Source organism: Bidens hawaiensis, unplaced genomic scaffold (genome assembly GCF_021521415.1).
Source record: "Bidens hawaiensis isolate Kalapana, Puna unplaced genomic scaffold, B.hawaiensis_p1.1 tig00017351_1, whole genome shotgun sequence".
Taxonomy (NCBI): Eukaryota; Viridiplantae; Streptophyta; class Magnoliopsida; order Asterales; family Asteraceae; genus Bidens; species Bidens hawaiensis.
In genome coordinates this window covers 19,866-28,343 of record NW_027492627.1, presented here as the reverse complement: position 1 = coordinate 28,343, position 8,478 = coordinate 19,866, and positions in this window count along the sequence as shown.

Below are 8,478 nucleotides of genomic sequence, written 5' to 3'. Positions count from 1 at the left end.
AAACCGTTCAAAACGACCTATGAAAAGCACCACTGTCTTTGGATATACGGTTAATCGATAACACACACCTTGAATCAAAGAATGAAACTGAGAAAAAGGATCGAAACGGAAACAAATCAAGTTCGCCGGAAACCTATATATCTTCGCCGGAAATTTCGTATAAGTTCGCCTGATAATCTGATGAACAGTTTGACTCTTAAAATCCTTTATATAGAGGCGGAGTTATACAGGCGAAGTTACGGATAACTTCGCCTAGGCGAAGTTATTCACAACTTCGCCTATTCAACAACATCGCCTAAAATTTTCAAGTTTAACCCTTAAGATTTTAACAGTTGTCCTTTAAGAAATAAATAACATGATCAATTCTAAGTAACCAGATAAACAATCATAAAACTATCTAAGTACAAAAACGTAAAAATATAAAGTATAAGGGATCAAATTTCAGTCTCGATAGGGACTACTACGTTTTAGAAAAGATCCGAACAGGAATCATACTAACTACGTGACTGTCACATAGATCCGTGTTTAGCTGTATTATGACATATAGAGACAGGTTGTAAGCAGGTATAACTTAAAGTGGTTTTCATCGTTTCTGTGATACGAGTTAGGTTCAATTAATCCTTAAAATTTAAGTGGGCAACAACTCAGAAATATTGATGCCTCCTATCTATCCTCAAAGCGTATTTGGCTTTCCCCAAGTCACCCCGAATTGACTTCGACCCATAGTGTCTGATTAACTTGTATGTACTCTCCTTCTGGTTCCCTTTTTCTTACTATAAGATAGAGAAGTCTTGATTTTATGATCACTAATATGTTACAATAACTCCAAATATTTTTATTTTTTTTTCATATTTTTATTTTATTTTATTTTATTTTATTTTTTTTTTAACAACATAGACTTCAAAGTAGAAATTAACTGCAAGTCCCGAATCTGGATCACTGCAGTGTCTTGAAACGCTTTCTTCACGGGAATCAGAACACACATGGGCTCGTGTATGACTGGGTAATCGCTTTTCTGCCTATCATTCGAAAAGATATATATGAAGACACGCAAAACTCTTAAGGAGTTTCCACGTAAAATCAAGTAAAATTAGTTTGTATCACATCTACTTTTACGCACCATAAAAAGTTACCATGACATACAATGATTGTCCTAAAGCCTTTTAAGCCTAATAACTTCACTAGTTAAGCACACAAAGTTAGTATATCTATCATTTTCCATGGTTGGATCAATTTTCCGTTTAACATAGCAAAGGTACTTCATACGAAGTAGTAGACTTGAAAAGTAATTTCATTTCCCTAAAAAAATTTTTTGACTTCGATCGCCCCGATCACGTCAAAGTCTTCAGGTAAACGGCAATCCTGAAGATCCAATGGATCAACTGGACCGACCACATACAAGTATGTGTCCTTCTAACTAAGTATGACCGACTAATTTTCAGCGACAGAAAGAAAACACATCATAACCGCCCCGGTCACTTTCAGTCGTCTGGTTAATGGCGACCCTCATTCTCTATAAGTAGAAACGAGGACCAAAACATATCCGAGGATATGTCCATCAAACTGAGGTAACCGACTAATTTTAAGCAATAGTGACGTTTTTTTTTTTTTTTTTAAATAAACACAATAAAAACATGGTTACTCGGGATTGATCATCCCGTTCAGCTCAATTAGGTTTTGAAATCTGGATTTATCAAACGCTTTTGTAAATAAATCAGCGAAATTTTCTAGCGTATCGACCTTTTCGACCTTAATCAGTTTCTTCTCAGCACAATCCCGTATGAAATGATGACGAATGTCAATATGTTTAGTTTTACTGTGTTTCACGGGATTGTTAATTACTGAGATGGCAGCCGTGTTATCAATTAAAATAGGAGTGAGTAAGAAATTCAGACCATAGTCGCGCAATTGTTGCTGAATCCACAAAACCTGAGAGCAGCAGTTGGATGCTGCCATATATTCAGCTTCGCACGTTGAGATTGCGACTGATGTCTGTTTCTTGCACTGCCAGGAAACTAATCTTCCACCGAGAAACTGACATCCTCCTGTTGTCGACTTCCGACTCTGATTGCACCCTCCATAATCAGAATCCGTATAAGCAACCAGTTCCACGTCTCCTCCCTTCGGGTACCACAACCCTAGCTTCGGCTTGCCTTTGAGATACCTCAAAATCCTCTTCACACCCTTCATGTGAGATTCCTTTGGGTTTGCCTGAAAACGAGCACAAAGACAAACAGAAAACATTATATCAGGCCTAGAAGCAGTCAAATACATCAAAGAACCTATTATAGCCCGATACAGAGTTGGGTCCACATCTGCGTCACCGTCTACTTCAGCTCCCAACTTGTGGTTGACGCAAATTGGAGTGTCAAATGGAGAAGAGTCCTCCATCTTGAAGCGCTTGAGGACATCATGAACATATTTTGTTTGATGAATGAACATCCCATCCTTCTTTTGATCAACCTGCAAACCTAAAAAGAACGTTAGTTCACCCATGGCACTCATCTCAAATCTTTTCTTCATGACGGCCTCGAATTCCTGACACATGGAGACTCTTGATGCAGCAAATATGATGTCATCCACGTAGACTTGAACTAGCAGGAAGTCACTTCCATCTCTCTTCACAAACAGTGTGATGTCAATCAAACCCCTTTCAAAACCATTCTCTAGCAAGTAGTCCGATAACGTTGAATACCAGGCACGAGGTGCCTGATGTAATCCATATAGCGCCTTGCTCAACTTGTATACATGATCAGGAAAGTCTGGGTCAGGAAAACCCGGAGGTTGCTCAACATACACAACCTCATCAACTTTCCCATTGAGGAACGCACTCTTCACGTCCAACTGAAACACTTTCATCTTCTTGAAAGCAGCAAACGCCAAAAACAATCGTATCGCTTCCAACCTGGCCACCGGAGCAAACACTTCGTTATAATCTATCCCCTCTTGCTGATTGAAACCTTTAACGACCAGTCTCGCCTTGTTTCTTATTATAATCCCCTTTTCATCTCTCTTGCACTTAAACACCCACTTTGTGCCTATCGCATGCCCATTCCTTGGTTTTTCAACCAAAGTCCATACTTCCATCTTCTTAAATTGAGCCAACTCTTCTTGCATGGCCTCGACCCACGAGCTGTCCTTAAGAGCCATTTGATAATTTTTCGGTTCAATCTGGCTAATAAAGCATGAGTACAAACATTCGTTCATTATACCCGTTTCCTTAATGCTTGTATAAACACAGGTGTGTTGATTCAAGCTACTTCTGGTTTGTACACTGGAGGACACATCACCTGTAACATTCTCCAGAGGGTGATCTTTGTGAATTCTCGTGATCGGAACAGCACCGACATGCAAATTATCTTCTAAATTAGTAGAGAGCTCATCAATGGTTGTTTCTGGCTGAGAGTGAAATGGATTGATAAACTCTTCTTCAGGAGAGACAGCAGTGGAATCGATAGAATTTGATGAGGAAGGTTGACCATCATCAAATAGCTGTCTATGTGCCAAATTTTCCTCCTCATCTAGAATCATCTTCGTAGCAACACGTTCTTCTTCTTCTGTACAAAACAAATCAGGTATGTTAAAAGACTTGAATAGCCTATCATAGTATAAAATCCCAGGAGGTCCGATGCTCGGTCTTGGCGATCTGTAACTCGTAATGTCGGTGTTACACACCACCTCAACCTTGCCGTTCGTTGTATTAAAGACACGCCTGTTGGGAGTCCCAACTTCATAGCCGACCAAGATTCCTTCAGCGGCTGCTTCTCCAAACTTTGAATGTGCCTTTAAAATCGAACACGGGGACCCAAAAGCTTCAAGTCCACACAAATTGGGCTTTCTCCCATGCATAAGCTCGTAGCATGTTTTATTAAGTCTTTTTACCGTTAAAACTCTATTCAGTACATAGCAAGCTGTAGAAACAGCTTCAGCCCAGAACACCACCGGAAGCTTCGAATCAGCCAGCATAGTTCTGGCTCCTTCAATTAAAGTTCTATTCTTCCTTTCAGCCACTCCATTCTGTTGCGGAGTATACGGAGCGCTGAATTGGTGTTCAATCCCTCTTGACAGACAGAAGATCTCCATTTCAAAATTTTTAAACTCGGAACCATTGTCACTTCTGATGAACTTCACTCGTTTATCCATAATGTTCTCAACTTTGGTGATCAGATTCTTCACCATTTGAGCCGTTTCGTCCTTTGATTTCAGGAAGTATACCCACGAGTATCGTGAGTAGTCATCAGTGATCACCAAGCAATAAGTTGTAACACCTAGACTTCTTACATTCACAGGACCGAAGAGATCCATGTGAAGCAGCTCTAGTGTACTGGCAATTGAGTTTACTTTCTTGGTGAGATGGGACTTCTTGTGCTGCTTTCCCTTTTTGCACGCAAGACATTTGTCTTCAAAATTGAAACTTTTTAAGGGAACACCCAACACAAGCCCATGTCTGACAATATGGTTCATCTTCCGAAGATGAATGTGCCCCATTCTCCTGTGCCACAGTTCAGATTCCGATTCGCTTACTTTCGTCAAAAGGCACGATTCTTCCGTTGACATTTCAGTTGAACTTAAATCCATCATATACGTATTTCGATCACGTGGGGCCTTCATTACTATCCACTCCTCTGGTATTTGAAAACCAGGCTTCAACACAATCGCATCAGTCTTCGTTAAGTGTACGGTATAATCTTTATCACAAATCTGCGACACACTCAGCAGATTGTGCTTCAGCTCTTCAACAAAGTTCACATTTTCTAACGTCATTTTCCCGTTAGTTACCGTACCCCTTCCAGTTATTTTGCCTCCACTCTCACCAGCAAAACTGACTCTTGCCCCTTGAACAGGTTTTAAATCTTGTAACAAATCCTTGTTACCAGTCATGTGCCGGGAACAGCCGCTGTCCACAACCCAAAGATTCTTGGACGCCCTATTCAACTGTTCCTGCACAAACAAAAAGATTATTAAAATTTGGGGACCCAAGACCTCTTGGTCTTGGGTCGACTAACCTTCTTAACAGAACTCACACTCCTTGGCTGACCAAAGTTAGCATTTGAAAAATTTCCACAAGTCCTAACAGGATACCTCCTTGGAGACTGATAGTGAGGCCAACCAAACCGACGAACATTAATAGAATCAAAAGAATTATAGCATTTGGTTTGGTTATAAGTGGTATAAAAACGAGATGTGTTTCTTTGAAAACCTGTATTATATTTCAAATTTGAATGGTTTTCATTTTTAACATTTAAACGATTACCAGAAACCTTAGTCTCAGTTTTCGAGGGCCTCACCTCTCTGAAACGCTGCTTCAGAGGGCAATCAGCAACAAGGTGCCCTGTTTGATTACATCTAAAACAACACCTATATTCAGCTTTCTTTTCAGCAGATGTTTTAGATGTGGAGGCAGTATTACCAACCGTACATCTCACATAAGGTGGGACATATGGGTTGAGTGGAGTACTCCTTTTAGTTGAATTAACTTTTTCTCCACTAGTGGGTAATACTTCCTTCTCTTTTGTCTTACCCGACTCGGATGACTTATCCGAATCAGATGAGACAGGACTTGAAATAGAAATTTTAACTTTTGAGACAGGCGAACATGTTTCGCCTTTACTAACTTCCGGTACTTTACCAGTTTCCTTAGCAGGACCTGTCTGATCAGCTACAAAATTAACAGATTCATGAACACTAGGATTGAAAGTATAATTATGGTTATAAGGTGGTGGAACCTCATGGTAACCAATTCCTCCCCTTTTAGGTGAGGAACCTTGATCACTGACGAGGTGATCAAGAATAGCAGAGGAATTCCGGAATTGCTCCAGTTTCCTATTTAGTTCCACCACTTTTACCTGGTGGTCAGCAATCTGTTTTTCTTTTTCAGCGATTAATTTGGTTTTCTCTTCTAAAACCTCGTAGCTTAGATCGATCACATCAATTTTTTCAGCTAATTTTGTTTTTAAACTTTTAACGTCTTTTTCACAAGCTTTAATCTTTATTTTATAATTATTTTCTCTTGTCTTTGTGAAGTGATGATCTTCTTTCAAAGTTTTAAATTCGGCATCCAATTTAACATACTGATCAGTAATTGTAGCAAGCTGTTCAGACAAGTTCTCACATTTAGTACAGATAGGTTTAGTACATACCTCGGAGTTCCGGTCATCAGCCATGAAAGCCTTTTCATTCTCAGCAGCTTTCATACATTCTTCAGCTGCAACCTTTGCCATGTGTGCCTGCTCAAAGAGTTCTCCAGAGAACATGTTCCAATTGTATTCACCAGCATCAGACATCATGGCATTATTCCCATTGTTACTCCCACTTTGCTGGGTAGTCCTCCCCTGACTACGTTCAACCCGTGCATTAGTGCACTCCTTTGCAAAGTGTCCATTTTGTTGACAATTGTAACACCTCACCCTTGACTTATCAAATCCTGGCTTTCCACCTACGAACTTTCTGCCAGTCTTCTTCATGAAACGCTTCACTCTTCTGACTATCATCGCCATCTGCCACTGCAGATCCATCTCCTCCAGATCATCAGGATCGATCTGGTCATAGTCTTCTTCCAAAGCAGCAGGGTCCACAATCTTCCCTTGTATGTAGTTCTCGTAAGAAGCAATAAAAGATGCATAGAGTGCAAACTGCTCTTCAGCAGATTTGACACTCATTGGCATCTTAGTGTAGTTATTGCTTGAAGCACTGGGAGAGAAACTACTCTTGGATGCTTGAGGTTTCGCAGCACTTGATCCTCCAGTAACAAAGCAAACATCACCGTTCATGTTCACTGATACATTTCCTTCATGAGAAGAGTTAGAACCTGACTCTCCTTTGGAGTAGTAAGCAGCAGATTCAGACTTCGAACTTGAGCCTGAGTTAACTTTGGCACCATACATACCAGGGTCTTGAACCTGATCCGTTGGTGTTTCTTTCCGAACCATATTAAGCTCAAAGGTTCTGAGCTTGTTTACTGCTATCTCCAAGTCAAAATTAGGAAAGTCTTTGTCTTCCCTCATTAGAACAGTGTACATTTCCCACTTCGGTGGGAGAGCATCGAGAAGTTTCTCAACTATTTCCTCCTCTCTGTAAGCAATAGAATAGTTGTTCAGCTCTGTCATCAGATGATAATATCGGGTGATAATATCATCGAGCGATTCGTTCTTCAAATACTTGAAGACAGAGAACTGGGTCTTTAACAGCTTAATCTTCGAGGCACGAATACCCACGTTCCCTTCGAATCTATTCTCAAGAGCATCCCAAAGCTCTCGTGCAGAAGTGTACTTCCGGAATGTATGGAGAATCTCTTGAGGAAGAGCCATTGTAATTGCGGCATGGGCCTTGCTCTCGGCCTCATACATCTTCTTCTCTTCTTCCTCCATCTTGCTGTACTTCTTTATCACATCCCGACCTTCGTATTCCATTGTCGGTGGAATATATCCATCCTGGATGCACACCCACATCTTTGCATCCTGGTATTTAATATACTGAATGAATCTATCTTTCCATGCTACGAAGTCTGTTCCTTTCATCAACCTTGGGGCCTTAGTAGCCGACCCCGCTTCAACTTCCATTTTGACTAACTCTGAGATGTTAATCGGCGACATCTTCTCGAAAACACGAAAAACCCGAAAAATCAAAAAATTCTTCCAAACAGTACTATAGGCGAAGTTAAGGATAACTTCGCTTAATTGTTAACTTCGCTGGAAAAACCTTAAATTCGCGTGACTTGGCGAAGTTGAGAATAACTTCGCTTAAGATAAGCGAACTTAGGAGGTAAGCGAAGTTGAGGATAATTTCGCTTAGGCGAACTTATGAGGTAGGCGAAGTTGTGGATAACTTCGCTCAACCTTATATCTTCGCCGAAACCCTACTTCCAGTGACGGCAACTTCGCCTGAAGAACAACAACTTTGCCTGAAGAACACTGAAAATATTCAGATCTGTTTTCGACGATTTAGCAGTTTCCGGTCGGTGTAACAGCTTGAATATGACTGTATAAGGTGAGTATAACACAATATCAACGAAAACGCGTCCCGCGAATAGGTCAAACGAGACGTTTTCTACACCCGCGTGAAATCCCGAACCACACAATCGAGCCAATGGCTCTGATACCAATTGTAGGTTCCTGGACGGATCGTACACGGGATATCGCTATCTACGCAGGTGCGGAATCCCTGCGTGGGTAGATACGAGCGTAGAATACTAATAACAAACACACGCGATATAAACGAACACGTTATGTAATATAACCCGAAGCACGTCTATTACAGACTCTCGACACGTTCACTGAACTACTGGATTACACGTGAACAACCAAAACTCTCACTGACCAACTAATCAACCCCTAAACAGTTAACCCGTAAACTGTTTAAATACACGACAACTTCGCCTCAGGCGAAGTTGTCTATAACTTCGCTCGTTGAACAAGTTCGCCTAGGCGAACTTGTCAACAACTTCGCTTGTTCAACAAGTTCGCCTAAGCGAACTTGTTG